General features: G+C 45.2%; 1 protein-coding gene and 1 long non-coding RNA gene across 5 annotated transcripts in view; one reads left to right on the forward strand and one right to left on the reverse strand.

The window, feature by feature from the left end:
* LOC125727429 (NACHT, LRR and PYD domains-containing protein 3-like) overlaps window positions 1-23,189 on the reverse strand; it is a 152,300-nt gene that overhangs the window by 72,896 nt on the left and 56,215 nt on the right. The window lies entirely within an intron of this gene.
* On the forward strand, window positions 14,167-14,794 carry LOC125727438 (uncharacterized). Its single transcript, XR_007388754.1, has 3 exons — window positions 14,167-14,245; window positions 14,496-14,561; window positions 14,718-14,794. It is a non-coding gene; the product is annotated as an uncharacterized LOC125727438 (long non-coding RNA).

Raw genomic sequence — 23,189 nt, forward strand, 5'->3', positions numbered from 1 at the left:
TAAAGCAGTAATATAACTGCATTATTGACACCTTCACAATGCACTGTAATGCATCCATAAATATATTATAGACATGGGTATAAATATTGAAGAAAAAAAAGCATAACACATTATAGCCATGTTTATTATGGATTAATGGCCGATATAATGTATTATGAAGATATTTATTGTGTATATATAGATCAGAGCATTCATAATGCATTATCAAGATAGCTATAATGTGTTATGCCTTTGTATAAGTATTTACAGCCGTGTTTTTAATACTTTTATAAATGATTTATAAGGCATTAATTGGGTATGTATAATGCAGTTATATGACTGCTTTAAGTAAAGTTAAGTAAAGTGTTTATTTTCTTTTTCTTAGAATACCCGTGTTAGAGCCCTGCATTGGGACTGGGATCCCGCGGGACCCAACGGAAAGTGATACTGTTTAAGTGTTAATGTAGCTATAAGATACGATAGGATAAGATATGCTAAGTTAAAATATAAGATAGGCTAAGACGAAATATATTAATATAAGCTAAGTTGAAATATAATAAGATAAGATAGGTTAAGTTATATGATAAGATAGGCTAAGTTAAAATATAATAAGATAGGTTAAGTTAAGATATGACAAGATAGGCTAAGATAAAATATGATAGGCTAAGTTAACACATGATAAGATAGGCTAAGTTAAAATATTATAAGATAGGCTAAGTTAAAATATAAGATGGGTTAAGTTAACATATGATAAGGTAGGCTATGTTAAGATAAGAGATTTGCAATAAAACATATTTACTTTTCAAACTGTGTCTTTGTCATCTTTTCAGTGTTGTGTCTGTCTTTGTTTGATAATTTTGAATTGTTAATTTATATCTGACACTCTCCTAAATGTCAATAAGCAGAGACGGAGGAATGGGAGGAAGGTACAGTTAAGTATAAATGATAAAATATCAAAATCACAGTGTTGCCTTGTTTTGACGCAGAAAAAGTAATTTCATGTGTTACTGCCACCTATGCGTTAATGGCTGCAAATGTTGGTGTTAGAAGTGCTGGTAAATAACGCAGCGTAAGTTTAACTCCGGTGTGTTTCTGAAAAACGCTATCATTCGGCGACCGTATAGGAGAGGATTCTGGTAAGTAGCTGGCAAAGTTGTCATTTAACGTAATGCTAACGTCATCACGCACCTTTCGTCCTTTATAGTTTTAGTCCGGTGCACTCTGTATCCATGCTAACTAGCTAGCTAATGTTAACATGACGCAGTACAGTCTTCCAGCTTGGGGATTCCCACCCCTGTCCGCGGCCAGTATTCCGCAGGGGGGTTTGCGGAGGTGTTGGTTGCAAATACAAACGTTCCCTTCATGTTCATGCGTTGTGTTCTAATGTGTAAATAAAAGATAACTATCAAATTCAATGTTTATGTCCTATTATACTAGATAAGACTGTAAAATAGTTTGCCCTGCAAATGGATGCCATGCAGTCAGAGTATGATCAAGATAGGGTGTGAGTGTGGAAAAAAGACAAATGTAACAGTATTTGAGGGATGGAGGGATGAGAAGAGTGGGATGGAGGGAAATGTAAGGAGAAGGAGGTTCCTCGGAGCTCCGAGATGTGTTTGGCTGTAATAAATCTGGAATATAGATGACATAGTTTTTGATAACACCAGCATTTATTTTTTAGGTTTGTCGAGCTCCGTCAAAACAATTAGAACGAGTTCATTATGTAACTGGAACCCCTCTCACATGTAAACACAGTGACACGCTACAGCGTTGGTTTGTTGTCTGAGGATATGATACTGACCACAAACACATTCTCAAATTTCACTGCACCAATCACAGCATATGCAGGCAGAAAAATGATCGCAAAAAACATTCAGCATTAGACTCTAAAACCGTCTGTAATGTCTGTGTAAATTAAATTAATATAAATTAAAATAAGCTTTCCTATTTCAGTTTCTTTTAGATGTTATAAAGTAATAAATAAACAATCATAATAGTCAGTAATACATGGTTTAATTATCAGACAACTTCAACAAGTTACCACATGGATGCAAAATCAAAGATATTCATTTGCGCCTGGCACTAACCATGTACTCCTTCACAGTACTAAGCCATAGAAAGGGCCCCAATGAAACCCCTGCATTCCTGCATCACAGATACTCTAATCTCAGCATTTATAAGATTATATTTGTACTACCTGCCAATTTTTATATTAGATGAGACTAAAAATTGAGAAATATCTATATGCAGAAGTAGTTTTTCCTGATAAGAAGGATAATATCAAGACTGTCAGCATTTACAAATCGAATTATGACATATCTGAGTAGCCCAGACTGTCCGGAAAACAAAGCCGTACAGCATATGTGGCTGACTAATGTACATACAGTGTAATAAGCTTATAATCAAATGGATAGAAGAACGCTCAATAATGGACAGGAGTCAAAGGGTAAATAAGGTGCATCATGTGGAAGAGAAGTTAGTGCATTGTGAGTTTCATCTGGTAGCTAGAAGGGAACAAACTGGGCTTTTGGGGGGGGGGGGGGGGGGGGGACTTCTCCGGCGGCTACATCGCTCTACCTTTTTTTTAAAATGATTTATTTAAAAAAATATATTTTCTCCTTACACTATAATGGCAGGTTTAGGACTAATACAGTACAGTCATAACCAGTGTCAAGGATTCTATGCATTGCTACACAGAGACAAGTCCAGATATTGAGCCCAAGGCTAAAATTGTGGTTTACTTACAAGTGCACTTTGCTGGGCAGTGGGGGTGTTTGTCCTTCTCTGCTCACATTTTGCCCTCTTATCCTGTCTTCTCCTCCGCAGCCCTTCCTCCTTCTCTGTGTTGCTCCTATATTCCCTCCCCTCCAGTCATCTATGTTCTCCTTCCTCTGCAGTCTCTCCTCTTCTCCCATTCTTCAGTTATACTGTCTTCTCCGCTCTCCCTGTATCCCTCCTGTCTTCTGGTCCTGTCGTCTCTTCTCCAGTCATCCCCTGCTTCTCAGTCATCTCTGCATCTTTTCACTCTTTTGTTTGCTTATTCTTTGATTGTTTGTGTTATTCGTTAACCCACCATCCCATGCTGGATGAGTCTTGATGTTTTTTGTTCTTTTTAAAGTTAGGCTTCTTCCTTTGTTTTTGTGCCATATCTTCTGCCCTCTTCTGGTTGCGGCAGTGCATGACACGGCTGGAAAAATAGGGTTTATTACAACACACACATCAAAACCAAAAGGATCAGGATGGATCCAAAATAAACTGCAAATGACCAGGAATGAACTAAATGATGGAATAAACACAACTAGAGAACTATATACATACATACATACATACAACATACAGCTATAATGAAGCATCAAAGAACAGAAGCAGAACAGGCACTTAAATACACAGCTAACAAGACACAATGCAGGACAGTGAGAATCATAACCAATAACAAGGACTGAGGGCAACCCAGGAACAGGCGTTACAGTTAAACAGCACTGGTGAAATCAAAGTGACCTTTCAGCCACATGGTCAGCTCTGCATCGCCCTCTGCTGTTTGCATTAGAAGCTGCTTGAAATTCCCACTCTCCTTACCAACACCTCGAAAAGCCAGGCCTTGCCGTGCCAAGTACTTAACTTCAGAAGATTTTTCCTCACTTGCTGCTGCTCTTTCCAGCTCATCTGAAGGTTGAATATTAACAGGATTGATCTTCTGAATCCATGTCATCAGTGCTAATCTGTGGCACTGCCTGTCTTTATGTGCACTGAATTTCCCCAGTGCCTTTTCCAGTTTCGCATGCCAGTCTTCACAAGAGCTGAATGTGTCTTTCATGCCAGTTTAGACATTTGTGTTACAAATTATACAGTAGAAACAAAGAACCCCCCTTAAGACGAGGGGGGGCTGTAAGGGAGCCCAGTGTGATCTTTAAACCATTTCTCCTGAAAGCAGGGTCTCCTGTTTGATAGACGTGACATTTACATTTGGCTGATTTGGTGAAGGCCCAAGCTCCTCCCCCCTCCTCCCTAATACACCTTCATCTTCACCTGCCTGTCTGCTCTCTCTCTCTCTCTCTGCCATTGACTCACACTCAGTCTCCCTGATTAAATGCTGTATCTGAAATACACACCACAGGCCAAACTAAGAAGCATATTAAACTAACATCAGGATCAGGCTGCTGTGACGTCATTATTCACTCTTAACCATCAATATTTGCTCCTTTTCTCACTCCCCTCCATGTCGCCTGCATTCTCTGCCGGCAGCAGCCTCTTGCTGTCTCTCCCTCTTCATCTTTACTCTCAGCACAGCAGAGTTTACATGAAAGCAGTTATCAGTAAACAAGTGGTGTTTCTTGGCATGATGCTCAGGAATGGATTTCTAAGGATTTGTTACCTGAATGGGATGATTAATATATGAAGAACCTTTGACTCACATACTGTATACATCTATCATCTGACTGGCACTAATTATCTCACTGTCTCTACTTACTTTCCTGCTTTTCTGTGGTTGCCCAAAACCTCACGATTGTCACACTTCCTCTTCATGATGACAAGCTACTCACTGTGAATAAAAGCTGACTGTAATAAAACTACCTGCATTTAAATCACACATTAATAACGTAAAATACCTTAAGTAAGCAAGTATAGCTTTCTACAGTAATGGAATATAAAATTAATTAAACCTATTACTGTCTACAAAATAACACATTCAGCACTATATCAGACTTTACATCAGCTTTCTGACCATTATAAATATACCTGAGTGAGCACCGTTGTTAGTTTCTAGGAGAATGTGAGTTAATAACATTTCCAGGTAATTTAACCAGCGTAACTGCACATGAGGCAATTATTATAATTATAAACGTAGTAGGGGTAGGGGGCGCTATAGAGCGAAAGGGTGACTACGCCACTCTGTAACTGTCGCTAAGACGGTTATTTTATAATCACCTTTTGCTGGTTTGATTTAATATAGAATGTATACTGTGAAATGTATGCCAGTGCCCTCTGCTGACTATTTAATTGATCCGTGTTAACCCTTGAATACATGGTCAGGTGACGGAATAGGGTACGAATAAATGCATGCTGGGAGATTCATGGAGTCAACTTGTGGTTTGTCGGCTTGTCACGGCAGGATCTGTAATAACTCCTAAGCATTTGGTCAGAAGGCGCACACGGTAATTTATATTTATTGTATTTACTTGTTGTCTTGTATTGAAAAGTGGAATTGCGGTGATGTATGAGCCGCTGTTTAGCGGTAATATCATGGATCTTTTAGAATGTCTTGTAAGATTAAATGTAATGCAGGAATTTAATAATATGTTTATTTTATAGTTTTTCACGGTGTCTAGAAGAATAAAGACGGAATAAACTTCAACATCTGTCAGGCGTATGTTTTCTGTACCAGATGAAGAACTTTGGGAGCTGTTATATCTTATATAGTAAAGGTAACCTTACAGTAAATGACGTCTGCTGTCATCTGACGCTATATAGAAAATGTAATTAAATAAGATTAAATTTACCTTCTGCGAGGGGCACCCTAATATAATGATATATATAATAATTATAATATAATATAATTATATAATTATAATAAATATAATATAATTATAATATAATAATACACTGCTGTCTGTCTGCCATAAAATAAATAAAAGGGGGAATTGGAATTGCATATGACTATGGAGAGAATGGTTGTCTATGGTGAAAGAGGTGTGGAAATTTTTACTAATTCACATAAGGGACAGCATAAAGGGTTGTTTAATTCAGTATCAGAGGAATTCATATATTTGTGTGATTATGATAATCACACTATTATAACTTGATAGTACATCTCTTGAATTGAACTAATTACAGTGTCATGTATAACACTGCACTTTTTAATACATTGTTTGGCAGAACAGACTGCAAAACTGTAGTCTCAATGGAAAGCTGGATGAAATTCCTAGGGTGGCGTAGTCAGCTGTCCACTGAGTCTACAGTTTTGTAGTTCGGTCTGTCACAGTCTGGCGCAGTTGGCAGGATCATCGTCCTCAGAGCAGAGACGCGTGTTCAGTGTGAATGACTCTTCGGTTGTTTTTCTATTTTTAATTACCTTTTTATTCCTATCCATGCCTTTTTTTCTTTTTGTATGCTCATTATTTAGCCAGTACAGCTGTTTTTATTGTAGTCGAAAACAACAGTGAGTGCCAGTCACTGGCAAATCCCTTGGTTCCCGGTTCCACTCCATCTGTCCTCTGGTGGTCCCCTTGAGCTGTGGACCCCTTTCCAGTGTTCTGCAGCCAGATCCTCCTGAGGCGCACGGAAGCGGAAGTTGGCAAAGTGAGACGCGGCAGTAGGCCTATGCATGCAATTGACTGGAGTATGGAGAGTAAAGCCTTTCGTTTTGTTTAATAAAAGTTGTCCTTGTATTTTCTCATATGCGAGAACATCACAACTGCCACTGCACTTGTTGATGTGTAAGTGTGCCCTATTCAAACAATAAAGAGAAACTACATGCAGCACTGAAAAACTATTCCACGGCCAAAAAAAATGTAAACATTCTTTCTATATCAGAAGCTAGTCTCTGACTGAAATTTCTATAAATCTTTATATAAACTGATAGCAATTAACCTAAGTGTCATGCCCGGCTCGTCCGCTCCTCGTGTGTGCCACGCCCCCTGATTACCCACGTGTGTTTCCCGGATTGTACCCAGCTGTGTCCGTTTGCTTTCAATCAGTCTTGTGTATTTAAGTCCTGGTCTTACCTGTTTGCCTTGTCTGTCATTGATGTAAGTCGGCGTTTCATGTTTCCTGCTCCCAGTCAGTTTAATAAACCCCAGTTTACCCCGACTTCCGCCTGCTTTCTGCCCGTTCGCCTCGCACGATCGCCGCTCTGCCCGCGATCGCGAGCGTTCCCGTGACAGAATGACAGACCCACGGAAGAAGGCACCTGCCGTAACTGAGGAGGAGTACTGCAGTTACGGCGAGCAGGTGCTCTTTTGGATCTCCCGGCCTGGCATCCAGAAGGACTCCCCCGCATGGAACCTCGTATGCCGGAACCGGGATATCCTAGAACGGTTATCCCTAGAGGAGGACGCGCACCTAGCGAGGGAGGTGCGCGAGAACTTCCGGAGGGTAGCCGAGCTCCGGAGAGAGCGATATGTCGCTCCCAGCGAACCGGGGACTATCCTTGCGCCGTCCGTTTTTGCGGGCGTAGCGCCACCTCCCGCCACCACCGGGCGCCGGAGGAGGAAGAAAAGACCGGCAATCGCCCCGACGATCGTCCTGGGGGCGTGTTCCGTCGTCCCTGCTTCTCTTCCTGGAGATGATCGGGAGTGTATCCCGATCACCCCGGAAGTCCCCAGCGCTGCGAAGCTGTCTCCCAGGGCAGCTTCCCCTTTCCGGAGAACACGCCTGGCCACTGAGCAGCTTGAGCAGCTACCTCCGCTGCTCGCTGCAATCGCCAGGTCAGAGGGGCTCCCTCCGCTCTGGCCGCCTGCGCATCTCGCGCAGCCGCCAGCACAGCCGCCTCTGCCTGCGGACCCCGCTCCCGTGCGGCCGCCGCCGCCTGCGCAGCCGCCTTCGCTGCCGCCGCCGCCCGAGGACCCCGCTCCCGTGCGGCCGCCGCCGCCTGCGCAGCCGCCTTCGCTGCCGCCGCCACCCGCGGTCCTAGCTGACCGATACTTCACCCTCCAGGGGCTTTATTGGAGGGTGATGGGAGAACCGGCCCCACAGGCCCCCCTGGAGGGGGAAAGACTCGCCGCACAGCTGGGGCAGGACTTCGCCTCCTTCACTCCAGACTCCCCTTTCTCAGATCTGGAGAAAATTGCTGAGGACCTCCGGAGGCTGATCAAACTCCGGAGAGCCGCGGCTGCGACTTCCGAGCCGCAGCCCCTGCTGCCCGCGGACCCCTCTCCTGTGCGGCCGGCGCTGCCTGCGCAGCCGCCTGCGCAGCTCCCCCTGCCTGCAGCTCCCGGGCAGGCGCCCCCACTGCAGCAGCCTGCAGCTCCAGGGCAGGCGCCCCCACTGCAGCAGCCTGCAGCTCCAGGGCAGGCGCCCCCACTGCAGCAGCCTGCAGCTCCAGGGCAGGCGCCCCCACTGCAGCAGCCTGCAGCTCCAGGGCAGGCGCCCCCACTGCAGCAGCCTGCAGCTCCAGGGCAGGCGCCCCCACAACCTCCAGTTCCTGACCGCGCTCCAGTTCCTCCCGAGGCGCCCCCTCCGCCTGCAGCAGCTCCAGTCCCTGGCCCCGCTCCAGTCCCTGGCCCCGCTCCAGTCCCTGGCCCCGCTCCTGTCCCTGGCCCCGCTCCTGTCCCTGGCCCCGCTCCTGTCCCTGGCCCCGCTCCTGCGACCCCTTGTCCCTCGCCCCGGCAGCGTCGACCCCGACCTAGGGTCGGCCTGTCTGTGTCCCGCAGGGGAAGGGGACACAGACGCAGGGCTGGGGTCCCGCCCACCCTGCCCCCTGGCTCGCCCTGCCTCGCCTGCGCTGGGGCTCGGTTGGCGCCTGCGGGTCCTGGCCCTCCGGGTCGGCTGTCGCCTGCGGGTCCCTCTCCGGTGCCTCGTCGCCCTGCCTCGCTCCCCCCTCCGGTGCCTGGTCGGTCGCCTGGGGGTTCCCCGACGGCGGCTCCTCGGTCGCCTGCGGGGCCCCTACCTTCGGCCCTACCTGCGGGACCCCCCCTCACCTTACCTTCGCCCTGGCCCCCTCCAGCTCCCTCGTCCCCTTCCCCGGTGCTCCCTCCTGCTCCCTCCCTGGCCCCTCCACGGTCCCCTCCTGCTCCGGCCTCCCGGCCGCCTGCGGCCCCTCCGGCTACCTCCCGTCGCCCGCTGGGTCTCCCTCGGGCTTCCCCTAGTTCCCCCTCCTTGTCTCCCTACGCCCCTGCCATTGTCCCGCCTGTCTCTGCCCCTCTGTTTTCTGCTCGCCCTTTCGTTCTGCCCGTCTCTGTTCCTTGTGCCCCGGTGTACCCGCCTTGCACTCCTGGCCCCTTTGTTCCGCCCGTTCCTTCTGTGTCTCCCTTCCTGGTTGGTCCGACTCACCTCAATACCCGTATGCAAGGTACCTACCCTCATCCCCCCATCATTATATTACACTGGCTAGATGCCGAATCCAAAGGCTCAAACATACCCTCAAAAGCAGCCCCACCTGTATTCTCCACCTTACCAGCAATGATTGCCTCACTTCGAGGGGGGGGGATTACAGTATCTTCTGGAACCATGACGCCCCGAGGCTTGTCCACATCTGCTGGCACAAGGAGAGGTAATAATTGACCCATAACCCGACACTCCTTCCTACCAAAATCCAACACCACCCCATATTTACTTAGAAAGATTTTCATCCCCTCTTGCATCTTAGACACCGTGGTACGAAGCGATTTTACCTCCTGCCTTAACTCCTCTACCACCCCCAACAACACCTCCATTTGTTCATCCCTTTCTAATTTATGCTCCACCACTCCCCTCACTTTAACGTCAGGTGGCAAAGAAGTCTGCTCCAAACTTCTCAGCAACTCCATTTCAGAAGCAAGTTCAATGACATCTTCCAGCGTATTAGGCTTGGCACTACACAGGCTAACCCGAAAATCACCAGATAAAATTGTTCCGACCAGTCAGACCACTCACGCCCCACACCATTAATAGTTTCCGGTATAAATATTGGGTGAGCAGGGGGGGCCACCGGGAGATTGAGAAAACACTCTCTACACGTATAACAGGACAATCAGCGCCCTCATAATTAGGAGATTGTACACTGTCCTCCGCCTCCGATATGTTAAAGCTAATTCTAGGTTTCTAAACAGAAAAACCACAAAGGAAAGAAATGATCCCACCGCTGCCACCAGTCAGACCTACAGTGTGAGGTGTAGAGCTGGGTGGCGTTCGATGCCATTGGCTTTAGATAAACTGAACTGTCAGCGCTGTCACTCTAGCTTCACCATCCCTTGTGGAACTGGAGTGCTGACATTCAGGGACTCCCCATGCCTGCATTCCCACTTGCCTCTCCCTCCTACTTATGCTGCCATTGCCATATCTGCCGGAGTTTGCACTTTGCACTTTATATTGCACTCACCTAACTGTTTGCACTGCCTATAGTCTCCCCTATACTTTGACTAATTGCACATTTTATTTCCCCAACTCCTCCTGGGGTGTGCTGCCTGGAGACCTCAATCTATCATGATTTTCAGCACACCCTGCTACATGTGACATGTACCCATGACGTCCTTGCATCCAGCTCGCGTTCTGCCTGTGCCATCTTCCATGTATGACCCGCTGCCTAATTACTTCTGGTTGCCTGGCGATTGGAAGGAGAGTCGGCACGGGCTTGTCATCACCTCCCTGCTCCCCGGTTGTGCCTCAAATCCTATGATTTGGACAATGTGACTTGGCACTTAGCCATCTCTTCTATTCGACTCTCCCTGCCGGCCCCTGGAGGTTGGGCTCCCCCTTTGAGTCTGGTCCCTCCCAAGGTTTCTTCCTTCTAGAGAGTTTTTCCTTGCCACTGTCACCTATGTCTTACTCACTGGGGGCTTTGGGTGGGGATGCTGTAAAGCGCTTTGAGACAATGTATTGTTGGGATAACGCGTCATACAAAAATAAATTTGTTATTTTTCTGTTTTAAAACCAAATGGGAAAACCGTAAAATCACCTTCTTTTGTTTCTTTTCTATGAGTAACTTCAGATCTAACAGATACCGGAGATGTAAGATACAGCCTAATGTGAACTTTATCTTAATCTTACAACATTAACAGTCCCAGTCATAAGCTTGGAAACACCCACCCTTAGAATGGTGTATTTTTGTAATATTTTCTACATTTTAGGATAAAATATGAAGCCTGATTTTTTTTGTTTTCTGCTTTTCGCTTTTTCCCTTCTGACAGAAAAACCAAAAAACGCTGCTGTTGTTTAGTTTTCCTGATTTCGTTTTGGACTGGAAAACCCAAGGACAAACGATACATGGACTTTTTGCATTTGTTTGGCTTTAATGTGTTTGATATAAACTAGGGCTGTCGAAATTAACGCGTTAATTGCGATAATTAAATTTTGGAATTAATTACGTTAGAATATTTAACTATAAGCGCAGATGAGTCGCTCCCATAATTCCAATTGTTTTGTTTACCGCGCCACTGAAAATGGAGAAGCAGGAACAGGATGGCCTTCTGGATGGGGAATTTAAATACAAGAAGAACACAGACGGGACAATAAACAAACACGTTGTAATTTGCACTCACTGCAGTAAAGAGTTTCAATTTCACCGTTCATATTTGAGCTTAAAATACCACCTTAATGCCAAACACGCGTTTGTCGGGGCAGCAGCTTCACCCGGCCTGCATCAGACCACTCTGAGTGAACGCAGGCCACTCAGTAAGTCTTCTTTGGACAAACTGACCGACAATATAGCTAAATGGATAGCAAAGGACTGTAGACCGCTAAGCATTGTGGAGGACAAGGGTTTCGCGGATGTTTTAAAGGTTGCATATCAGGACGCGTCCTACAAGCCCCCAGCGAGAAGCACAATAACTATTCGAATCCACGAACTGTATGAAACAGAGAAAAAGAAAAAAGAAGAGGCTTTAGTTCACACGGAATGCGTGGCTCTGACAGGAGACCACTGGACAACAGTGAGTAATGACAATTACATGGGAGTTACTGTGCATTTAATCACTGAAGCCTGGGGTCTGACATCCTTTGCGCTGACTATAATGAAAACGGAAGAGCGTCACTTTGCGGAGGCTTGTGCAGAGCAGTTCCAGACTGTTGCTCGCAATTGGAGCATTGAGGAGAAGGTGACAACAGTAGGCACGGACAGTGCGCGCTATATGATCGCCGCGGCTCGCATCATGCCATTCAATCACATGCCGTGTACCGCGCACATTCTACAGAGATGCATCACAGTGAGCCTCACAGACAGCTTTGTCACTGCACTGGCCAAATGCCGCAAAATTGTTGGCCATTTCAAGCACAGTCCAGCAAACACAGCAGAGCTGAACGCAGAGCAGGTGTCACTGGGGCGCAAGCAGGAGCCGCTGGCCCAGGACGTGCCTACGCGCTGGAACTCCACGCTGGAGATGGTGAAGCGCTTGATCCGCAACCAAACTGCAGTAACCGCGACTCTGGATAAACAGAAGCATAAACTTGTCCTCCTGACGCCTCCAGAGTGGGACAAACTCCAGAGACTGGAGACACTTCTAGAGCCCTGCAGGTGAGCCTGTCATTGTGACCATTATTGTAGGCTTAGATTAAATGTATCAAACATGCATCTTAAATCAGTTTTGTTATTATGAAAACGTCTTATTTAAAAAATAAATGAAATCAAATATTTTATTAATATTACCTAGTATTAAAATAAGCTTTTTAAATTTGCTGTCTTATCTGTGTGTGTGTGTGTGTGTGTGTGTGTGTGTGTGTGTATTCCACTGCAGATATGTGACTGAACTGCTGGGAGGAGAGGCCTACGTCTCCTGCTCTGTAGTTCTACCTGCCTTCTGCCACCTGCGGCGTGTCATGGAAGTAACTGATGAGGACCTTGCATATGTGGTGAGGTTTAAAGAGAAGTTTAAGGAAGACCTCGCTTCCCGCCAGGCACATACCAACTATGCATGGCTCCAGATTGCAACTGCACTGGACCCACGTTTTAAAGACCTGCGCAGTGTGCCCAAGACTGACAGAGAAGCAGTGTGGACCACACTGGCAGGCATGCTACATGAAGACTCTCCTAGAGGATCACACACTGCAGAAGAAGGTCCAGCCAAGAAGAGGCTGAGCCTGCTGCAGATGGACTCTGACTCTGAGTCAGAGGAGGAGGTACAGCAGGACAGAGCCATACAGCGCTACAGAGCAGAGCCCTGCACTGCCTTAGAGGACTGTCCCTTACAGTGGTGGGCAGCTCATGCAGGAGCCCACAGCCAGCTGGCCCGCCTTGCTCGCAGATACCTGGCCACTCCTGCCTCCACAGTGCCCTGTGAGAGGCTGTTCTCTGTAGCAGGGCACATTGTGAACAAGAAGAGGTCTGCTCTGCACTCAGAGAACGTGGACAAGTTGGTTTGTCTCAGCAACTGGCTGAAGGATGAGTAGACCAGAGGACCGTGTGTTTAGAGCTTGTTCTATGGTTGAATGTGATTTAAACAATAAAACACCGTTGTTCATATTTTTTTGCACTAATCTACCTTACCCAAAAGGATGATTGGAGTTTTTTTCTGTTTGCCTGTTGAAGTAGGCCTATGTTCTGTGAACTTGAAAATGTATATGGATAAAACAATGTGCCTAGTGTAGGCTAGATTCAAACGGGTGGAAAACATTCAGTAACAATCCCTCACAATTATTTGAAGCCCTGTTCTGCTTGTACTGCTTGTACTCACAATTAATAATAAATAAAACAAACAAGTGTGTTAAAAACCACTATCTGTCCCGATTTTTACACACATGATATATTTAGAGTTGCGATTAATCACAATTAATTAATTTTTAGGCTTTGATTAATTTGATTAAAAATTTTAATCATTTGACAGCCCTAATTTTAACCATTCCAACATGTTCCTCAGCTTGATTATGTCTTGGACATTGAAAGACCTCAACAAGAGTTGATTGTTAGAACTGCAAGAGCGTGTCTGAGCCGGGCTGACTTCTTAACCTTGGGCCTAGACAGAGAAATTGAATCAACCGTAAGTAACTATTTACTGTACTCAGAATTATAATGTAATTTATTATAAAGGCATAACAAGCTTTTTATTTCTAGATTGCAAATGGATGCTTTGATTTGATTGAAGGAATAGCAGGAGCCAAGATACACTTTGTTTGCAACATAGAATTACTGTCTTTAAAATAGTTGTTGAGTATTAACGTTTTAATTCATATGTCTTTATTTAGGGAAAGGATATTTTTATTGGGGGCGGCATGGTGGTGCAGTGGTTAGCACTGTAGCCTCACGCCTCTGGGACCCGGGTTCGAGTCTCCGCCTGGGTCACATGTGTGCAGAGTTTGCATGTTCTCCCCATGTCGTCGTGGGGTTTCCTCCGGGTTCTCCGGTTTCCCCCCACAGTCCAAAAACATGCCGAGGCTAATTGGAGTTGTGCATGTGTGCACCGTAGGTGTGCATGTGTGAGTGAATGGTGTGTGAGTGTGCCCTGCGATGGGCTGGCCCCCCATCCTGGGTTGTTCCCTGCCTCGTGCCCATTGCTTCCGGAATAGGCTCCGGACCCCCCGCGACCCAGTCGGATAAGCGGTTTGGAAAATGGATGGATGGATGGATATTTTTATTGTTGATTCCTATGTTGTCCCAACATGGCTGCCTCCCACAAGCTGTGACCCAATGGCCTCCTTACCTGTAAGTCTATTTTTCTGTGTGTGGTGTAGGATCCTGTTGGTCTGCACTAGTATAGTTTGAAGATCACAAACTATTATTACAGACGTAGAACAGCTATTACAATAGACAAATCAAATACAGTTAGTTATCCTTTACAAAATACTTGAAAAGGATAGGATTAATACGAGATTCCAGTCTAACATTTATAAATGAAAATTAAACTATATTTATCTTCTCCACCTGTATTAAACCTTTGTGAAACTTTTCTTAGAGGGATTCTGGTACCAAGGACATACTTTTCATTCCCATCTGGATTCCTGGGCATTTTGTACTTTGTGTAAGTAAAATATCTCCAGTCAAAACAAGATATTAATATTGTTTATGTTAACATTAACTATTCTTCACTAGATTGGGAATAATTTTTGTAATTGCTGGGTCTTTCAGTATTAATTGATGTATTCAGTCTAAGCTCCTACTGAATGTCTTTGTGTAGGTTTTGAAGCCGACACAGAGAGAGATATTTTTCCTTGACTCCATGTACCATAAAAAAATTTGGATTTTCTGCTGTCCAGTACATGGAACTGTTGATGTTAAAGCTTGAGTTTAAAGGAGTTTAAGTTCCTTGGTCCAGTTCCAGGATCATTAATATGACCACGTTCTACTGGTCATTTTCTGCATGTAAGTTCCCAAAAACAGGTCACGTTCTTTGACCTGATTACTAGGCTGGATTATATTTGATTTCTGCAATGCTTGCTTGCTCCATATAAAACATGATATGTACATGATTCATGATGTGTGACATCATTACCAACAAATATTGTGGGCAGCAGTGTCTCATTCCAAGCACGAAATAAAACTTTTTGTAGTTTTATTTAAACAATTATGTAGTAATTGTAATTATTTGTGCTAACTGCTGGTTCCTTAGACTGCTATAACAACTTCTCAAACAGCCCCCTGCTGCACTTAGCTTTTAATCCTCCACATGAACTAAACTAATTGTGCAATTATGTACATGTGGCACCCAGGAGTATTTCTTTATAGAAAGGCAGACCTCCAACAACGGTTCAGTTAATTATTTTGTTGTATTTTGTGTTTTCATTGTTTTTGCTGTGTGGCACACCCTCACACTGGCTTGCATGAACAGTAACCTCTGGTGCTATACCCTTTTTGCGCCAGAGGGGGCAGTAATGGCGCCTGGGAGACAGAGAGACTGACTGCGAACCGTAGAAGCAGCTCAGATCGAGCGCGAGCTACGTTCAGCAGTCAGCACGGCGCAGCCTTTATGTTTGATTATTATTTTCTGTGATTACAGGTGAGTTAAGTGCACAAGCATTAAATCGAACGTGTTCTTGGTAATATTTGTAAGTTTAATGACTATTTTTTGTTGGTTTCGATTATACTTTTAGATCGTTTGTATAGTAGAAGCAGCTCAGATCGTGCGCGAGCTACGTTCAGCAGTCAGCACGGCGCAGCCTTTATGTTTGATTATTATTTTCTGTGATTACAGAATAAAAGCCGACCTGTTACACCCCAGCCAAATGCTTTTGTCGTAACGTGTGTAACACAGGCGCCACAGGAAAGGTTTGTGGTTCCTTCTAGGAGTTGGATTATTGTTTGTGTTGTGGGTTTTGTTTTCGGGGGATTGGGCTGTCTTCCCCCGACTAGTTACTTTAAATAATATTGTTTGATATAAATTGATTTTTTTTCCTTGTGTATTTGTGTTTAGGAGGAACCGCACGTGATTTTGGTGTTCATGGCCCTTGTGTTGATGTGAGCTGCCCCGGCCTTTTTATTGTCCACGTGTGAACTTTAGCCGGGTGTTTTAGCTGGGTGTGAAGTGTTTTAGAGATTGCTGTGCTGAGATCATTGTGGGGGGCTTGCGGTGCTGCCTGGGTGCTCCATTCACTTATTGAGGCAGCGACACTGAATTGTGGAATCCTGGTAATAAAGGCTTATTACTAGACTTTTGTTGTGAGCTGTTTCTTATGCCTGGTGCTCAGTATAGTCGAGTTATTAACCTGCATCATTGGGGAAAAGTGATCCTCTCTTACAATTACATTGTGTTGATTACATTATGTTTACATTGTAATGATTACATCATGGATATTTGGCATACATTTTAATAATATCATAATACTTGTATTCTACGTTATATAGTGCTAAATAATATTCCATAAGAGCAGCTTCACTCCTGAGTCTCCTGGGTGATTGTAGCTCAGGTCCAGCTCTCTCAGGTGTGAGGGGTTTGACCTTAGAGCTGAAGCCAGGGAAGAACAGCCTTCTTCTGTGACTCTACAGCCTGCAGAGAGACGGACAAAAACACTCTGATAAATAAGATCACATCACCAATACAAGTATTATTTTTAAGTAAATGTAACTACTTTCCTATTGACAATGTGTTTCCTTTCAGTAAATACAGTTTACTGTGTGGAAGGAAAACCCAGTAATACTGACCTCAGTATCCCCTGTTTACAATGTGGAATACCCAGTCCAGCAGAGAGCAGCTTCACTCCTGAATCCTGTAGGTCATTGTCACTCAGGTCCAGCTCTCCGATGTGAGTGGTTTGATCTGAGAGCTGAAGCCAGCGCCTCACAGCATTCCTCTGTGAGTTCACACCGGTTCACCTTTAGGAAAATGAAAGACTTTTAAGATTCAAGATTCTTTATTTGTGACATGCGTAGTTATACAGGTACAACATCCAGTGAAATGTATCCTGAACCGCTCTTTTGACTGTGCAACATTAGAATAATTAAATTTTAAAACCACTTTTTGCATTGGTGCACTGTATATTACATCACAGTGAGCCGTTACATTCATCACAAGAGATTCTTTTAAACAATGAATTTATTGTACAGCTTTTAAGTGGCACATTAACACTCATCTCAGTTTTGACTGGAACATTATATTTTGTTAAACTCAGCATACTTAAAATTGCAACACAACCATCACTTTTCTTTGTCTATTAGCTGCTAACCAACACAGTGCTAACCATGACAGTTTGGTGTAAGATCAGCGGGTAACGCCTGAGTGAGGTTATCCATGTCAGTATGGTATTAGATCAGTGGGTAATGCTTGAGGGAGGTTATCCATGACAGTATGGTATTGGAGTAGTGGGTAACGCATGAGTGAGGTTATCCATGTCAGTATAGTATTAGATCAATGTGTAACGCCTGAGTGAGGTTATCCATGACTGTATGGTATTAGATCAGTGGGTAATGCTTGTGGGAGGTTATCCATGACAGTATGGTATTGGATCAGTGGGTAACGCCTGAGTGAGGTTATCCATGACAGTATGGTATTAGATCAGTGGGTAATGCTTGTGCGAGGTTATCCATAACAGTATGGTATTGGATCAGTGGGTAATGCTTGTGCGAGGTTATCCATAACAGTATGGTATTAGATCAGTGGGTAACGCTTGAGGGAGGTCAGCCAGGACAGTATGGTATTAGATCAGTGGGTCACGTGATGGAGGATATCCATGACAGTATGGTATTAAATCAGTGGGTAACAGTTGACAGAGGTTATACATGACTGTATGGTATTAGATCAGTGGGTAACGCTCTATGGAGGTTATCCATGACAGTATGGTATTAGATCAGTGGGTAACACTTGAGGGAGGTTATCCATGACAGTATGGTATTAGATCAGTGGGTAATACTTGAGGGAGGTTATCCTTGATAGTGTGGTATTGGATCAGTGGGTAACATTTGAGTGAGGTTATCTATGACAGTATGGTATTGGATCAGTGGGTAACATTTGAGTGAGGTTATCCATGTCAGTATGGTATTAGATCAGTGGGTAACGCTCGATGGAGGTTATCTATGACAGTATGGTATTAGATCAGTGGGTAACGCTTGAGGGAGGTTATCCTTGTCAGTATGGTATTAGATCAGTAGGTAACGCTTGAGGGAGGTAATCTATGTCAGTATGGTATTAGATCAGTGGGTAACTCTTGAGGGAGGTCAGCCAGGACAGCATGTTGGTAGATCGGGGGTGACGTTTGGGCCCTTCCATGTATTGACACTATTGTGCTGGAAGGGTTCGTGTCCCTCTGTGAGGTTAGCAGCTATGTTGTCGGGGGAGCTGCCCCTGTTTGGGTCTCCCAAGGCAAATTGTTCCTGGGTGAGCGGCCAGAGAAAGTGTGAGTTACTTACAATAAGGATCATGTGACCCTGCCCACATTGGGGAGACCGGGACCCTTCCCTGGGGCAGGTGAGCGCCTAATTTACATGGGCCCCCCCTCCTGTGTATCCACCATCTGCAGGGCGAGCCGTGGGGGTTGGGTGCAATGTGGATCAGGTGGCAGTGTATGCAGGGGCCTAGGCGGACCGATCATCGGCTACCAGTTCTGGTTCTAGGAACATGGAATGTAACCTCTCTGGTGGGAAAGGAACCTGAGCTGGTTGGGGAGGTAGAGAGATACCGACTAAATATATGCACAGGTTGGGCTTGAGAGGGGCTGGTCTCCCCTTTATTCCACTCTTGACTTGCCCCTGGTGAGAGGGGCTGGACTCCCCTCTATTCCACTCTTGACTTGCCCTTGGTGAGAGGTGCTGGGCAGGTGTGGGTCTACTTATGTGCTGATTTCACACGGCCGCCATTTTGAATGTAAAGCGAGGCAGAGGAGGCAACAAGCAGAAGCATTATACTGAGATAGGCTGAAAATGCTGGATACATATTACTAAACATATATGGTACATTACAGAGTTAATCAATGGGGTATGAATACATTTTAGGTCCAAGCAGAGTCAAGTACTTCACCTCAAATGGATCATGGGTTTTCACATAGAAAATAAAAATCTTCAGCCCCACTGTGAGGAATTATAGCAGGAGGCAGCTTGGTTATATGAAACATCCTCACTACTGTAAATCCATGATTCTGCAAAAGTGTGTTTTCTAAATTTGAACTTGGCTTCTAAGTGTCCCGGTTACAAGGAAATCAAGAGAAAGGTAAACCTTGATCACATTCTCGTCTTTGATAAGATGTACATCCTGGTTCACAAGAATATGCCATACTAGCATCAACAAATTTTGTGGAATTCATCCCACCTCAGCCTCGTTTTCATTTTGAAAATGGTGACCTCTGTGAAATGAGCTAATAGCCCCCCCCAATTCAGTGCCAGAACGTTGGAGTTCACCCCAGTGAGCGAGAGGGTTACCTCCCTTCCCCTTCGAGTTGGGGGAGGGGGTCTGACTGTTTATGCGTATGCACCGAACACCAGCTAAGAGTACCTGGCCTGCTTGGAGACCTGGGAGGGGGGCTGGGAGGTGCCCCCCGTAGGGACTGCATTGCACTGCTGGGCGACATTAACGCTGATGTGCGTAGCGACAGTGAAACCTGGAAGGGTGTGATTGGGAGGAACGGCCTGGCCGATCTGAATCCCTGTGCTGCCCACATTGTGTCCATAACGAACAGCATGGTGGAACATAAGTGCTCCTGTCACCGGAGCACCCTGGGCCGCAGGTCGATGACCGATGGCCGTCTGATGGGACTGGCAATTTGTCACTTTTAATATCTGTCCTTAAATGTTTCATGTTCTTCTAATTTAATTTTTTATTGTCATATTTAGTCGTATGATTTTACTTTGTGCATTAAGAATTTTATTTCTTATCTTTTCTGGAAAGCACTTTGAATGACCTTCTTGTATGAAGATGTGCTATATAAATAAACTTGACTTAAACCAACATAAAATATTCATTCTCTACTCACTTCAGCTTCTCCAGTTTACAGCTGGGATCCTCCGGTACAGCAGAGAGCAGCTTCGCTCCTGAGTCTCCTGGGTGATTGTAGCTCAGATCCAGCTTTCTGAGGTTTGACTTCAGAGCTGAAGTCAGGGAAGAACAGCCTCTCTGTGACTCTACAGCCTGACAGCCCATTGAAAGGAAACCACAAAATTTCAGACAAAATACAGGCAGCAGCGACCTGTCAAATCACCAGTGCTGAAGTTGCCAGTGACTGGCCTGGACCCACCAGAGCAAACAGCCCTTCAGCACCCCCCCCCCCCCCCCCCCCTTCCCCCATCCCAGATCTCCCTGTTGCTGATAAAAAGCTGCCATTCGGGGGTAATATTCTGCACTTGGGTTTGCCTGAGTGCCTCTGTTCCTGCAGCTGCCACACACTGTTCACTGAAGCTCACCTTTTAGCGCCACTGACTGTAATAACAGACATAAATGATCAGCTTCTAAATTAGACCATCCAGTGAGAGCGACCCACTGCATCAAACAACTTGACTCTCTCACCCCCAGTCCTGCCAGAAGAAGAGCACTGAGGACAGAGAGGATGAGACCCTGGACTGACATCAAGATCAAATGGTGTGACATCATAGAAACCGCAAGATGCCCACGGTCGAGCAGAGAACCACCCGTGAGGAAGTGAGGAATGCCAACAGGAGGCGGTTGGTATTAGATCAGTGGGTAATGCTGGTAGAGTAACCAGTTCTCCCCCCCACTCCTTATTTTCTACATCCTTCTTCCTTTGAATTTTTGCCTGCTGTCGTGTCACAGAGACACAGAGTTTGGCCAAAACACACTGATGCTCTTTTTTGGGCAATGTAACAATGCTGCTGATATAAGACCCATACAGAGTATCAGACATATGAGTGTCCCAGTTCACCTTTGTCCCACTTAACATTCACCCAGCCCAAAAGGTCTCACAGTACATTCCATACCTGTTGGCAATATGAATACAATGAATGATTTCACTGATCAAATTCGCCTTGTACTGCAAAGGAAGAACTGCAATCAACTGCATTCCCTGGCACAACAACTGCCCTGTGTACCAATCAACGCGTCTGGAGGGCTAAGAGCTGCCAGCCATCGCTGTGACCGGGTCCCTCATCCTCTGACTGTATATGAAGACGCTCAGTCCCCACAAGCCGTAGTGAGGAATTGTCTCTATGAAAAATGACCCTTTTCTTTCCCGAGTGCTTGCAGCTCCCTCTGTGTTGTCCTGTGTGTGTGACGCAGCTCCTGACCCCCTGCCCAGTCAGCATGATCCCCAATCCCCATTTATCCCCAGTTATCACTTTGCGAGGCTGGAGAAGTCCTGCCATTTCCTGCAGACTTCAATCCCAGATCACTGCTGGCCACAGTAGCCTTTCATCCTGGCAGTGATTCCCCCCATTGTTCCCCCACCTCCTCCATTAGTTGTATCGCCGCCTTGCAGAGCTGATGTTTCCTCTTTCTCTGGCTGCTGTCCATGGTTTCTTTGTACAAAGAGCCCCATCACGTTTTCAACCTATTGGTAACTGATAATTTAATTTGGTATTCAGTCTGTGCGTTTTCAGACGTTTAGATTTGGATTATATGTTATATTGTTCATGTTTACATGCATCATGTAGCAATGATTTGACTCGCATTTTGCTATTGACATACTTGGAATCGATTTTCCTCTTATTGACAGTTTGTGCTTTTCTCACGTGGAGGCTGGGAAGAGCCAACAAAGTGCTACTTAAAGTTTGTCTGTTAATTCTGGAATAATGAAGGCTTTTGGGAAACACACATAGACCACACTCATTCGTTACTTAAATTGTTTATTTTGTTTATTATTCGCTAATTCGCCTTTGGGAAAGCCATCTGTCACGCCTCCCGGGTGTAGACCGATGGAGAGGTCCAATTAGAGTCCAAAACGGGAGACTACATAAGCGTGACACACGCAATTTGGGTTGCGAAGTATTTGCCTATGTTCTATAGCAGTACAGAGCGATTTCTTGTCCGTTGTCTTTCCCTCGTTTCCTACTGCTTCCGTCTGCCCATTGTGTGCACCTTACCCTGTTTACCTTCCTTCGCCAGACCAGCCCTCGACCCTGAACCTCCTGCCCTGCCTTCCCTACCAGTCCCAGGATCTCTCATCTCCCCTTCCCTGTGTCTTCGTGTCCCATGCCTGCCCGTAGGACTGACCACCCCGGCTGCTGACCTCCTTTTCCGACCACGACCATCCTATCCGTCTCGCCCCTTGAAAGTCCGTTGCCTGAGTGATCTAATAAAGATCAATTGGTTCTGCACCTCTGGGTCTGTGCTTCCCTGCGAGAGCTCGGTTGACACCATCCCTGACTATTAACTCTGAAAGAAGGAGATGTGAACATCCCCAGCAACTACTGCTGGCCTGTCAGGCTTTAAATTATGCAAATTATAAAGATAAAGAAGTTAATTGCAAAAAACTTTATGGATGGAACAGTATTTTCTGAAATTCTGTTTGAGAGCCCTTAGCACATGAACATTTTAAAGCCTGTGGTCCATACAGATCTGTACAGTACAGTGAGAGCTGGTTATAGGAGAGATTCATCTCTCATAGCTGACAGGTGGCTGATGTGACACAGAATTGTGGCCATGCAGCAGATTTCTAAAATAACAGAGTATTTTATTTGATGTAATTCCACTTGAGGAAATGTGATTTTGCTTCTTCTATGGGACTGTGAATAGTCCAGCCCATGCATTTACTCTAGTGTACAGCAGAACAAGGTTTTCTCGGTCGCTTTGGTACATTTCTCAGATCAGAAATGAAGTTCTCATAACTACTTGTACAACCTCCACATCATCGAGTCCCTTTTGCACATCATACATGCAAAGTCTCATTCTTTTGGTCAAATTGCAAATGCTTTGGCTCAGTAGTGCGAATAATTATGTACAATCATCTGCTGATTCCTACATTTTCAATTGTTCATGACATGTTGGTCAAAATATATGTGACTCATCACCATGAAATGAGTCTTATGGGTGACTCTTATGGGTGGGGAATAAGACTCATTTCGTGGTGATGGGTCACATATTATACTGGTTCTCTTTTGAAAAGTCTGATCCCCCAAAACATCTGGTGTTAGTTCATTGTATAAGTCATTACATGCAAAATGGTCGTCATAATTGCTCAAGCATGTTCTCTATACATCTGTATAACTGCGTGTGTGTATATATACAGTACTGTGCAAAAGTCTTAGGCAGTCCAAAGAAATGTTTGAAGCTGTTTAT

This window comes from Brienomyrus brachyistius, unplaced genomic scaffold (genome assembly GCF_023856365.1).
Source record: "Brienomyrus brachyistius isolate T26 unplaced genomic scaffold, BBRACH_0.4 scaffold97, whole genome shotgun sequence".
In the NCBI taxonomy this organism is placed as follows: Eukaryota; Metazoa; Chordata; class Actinopteri; order Osteoglossiformes; family Mormyridae; genus Brienomyrus; species Brienomyrus brachyistius.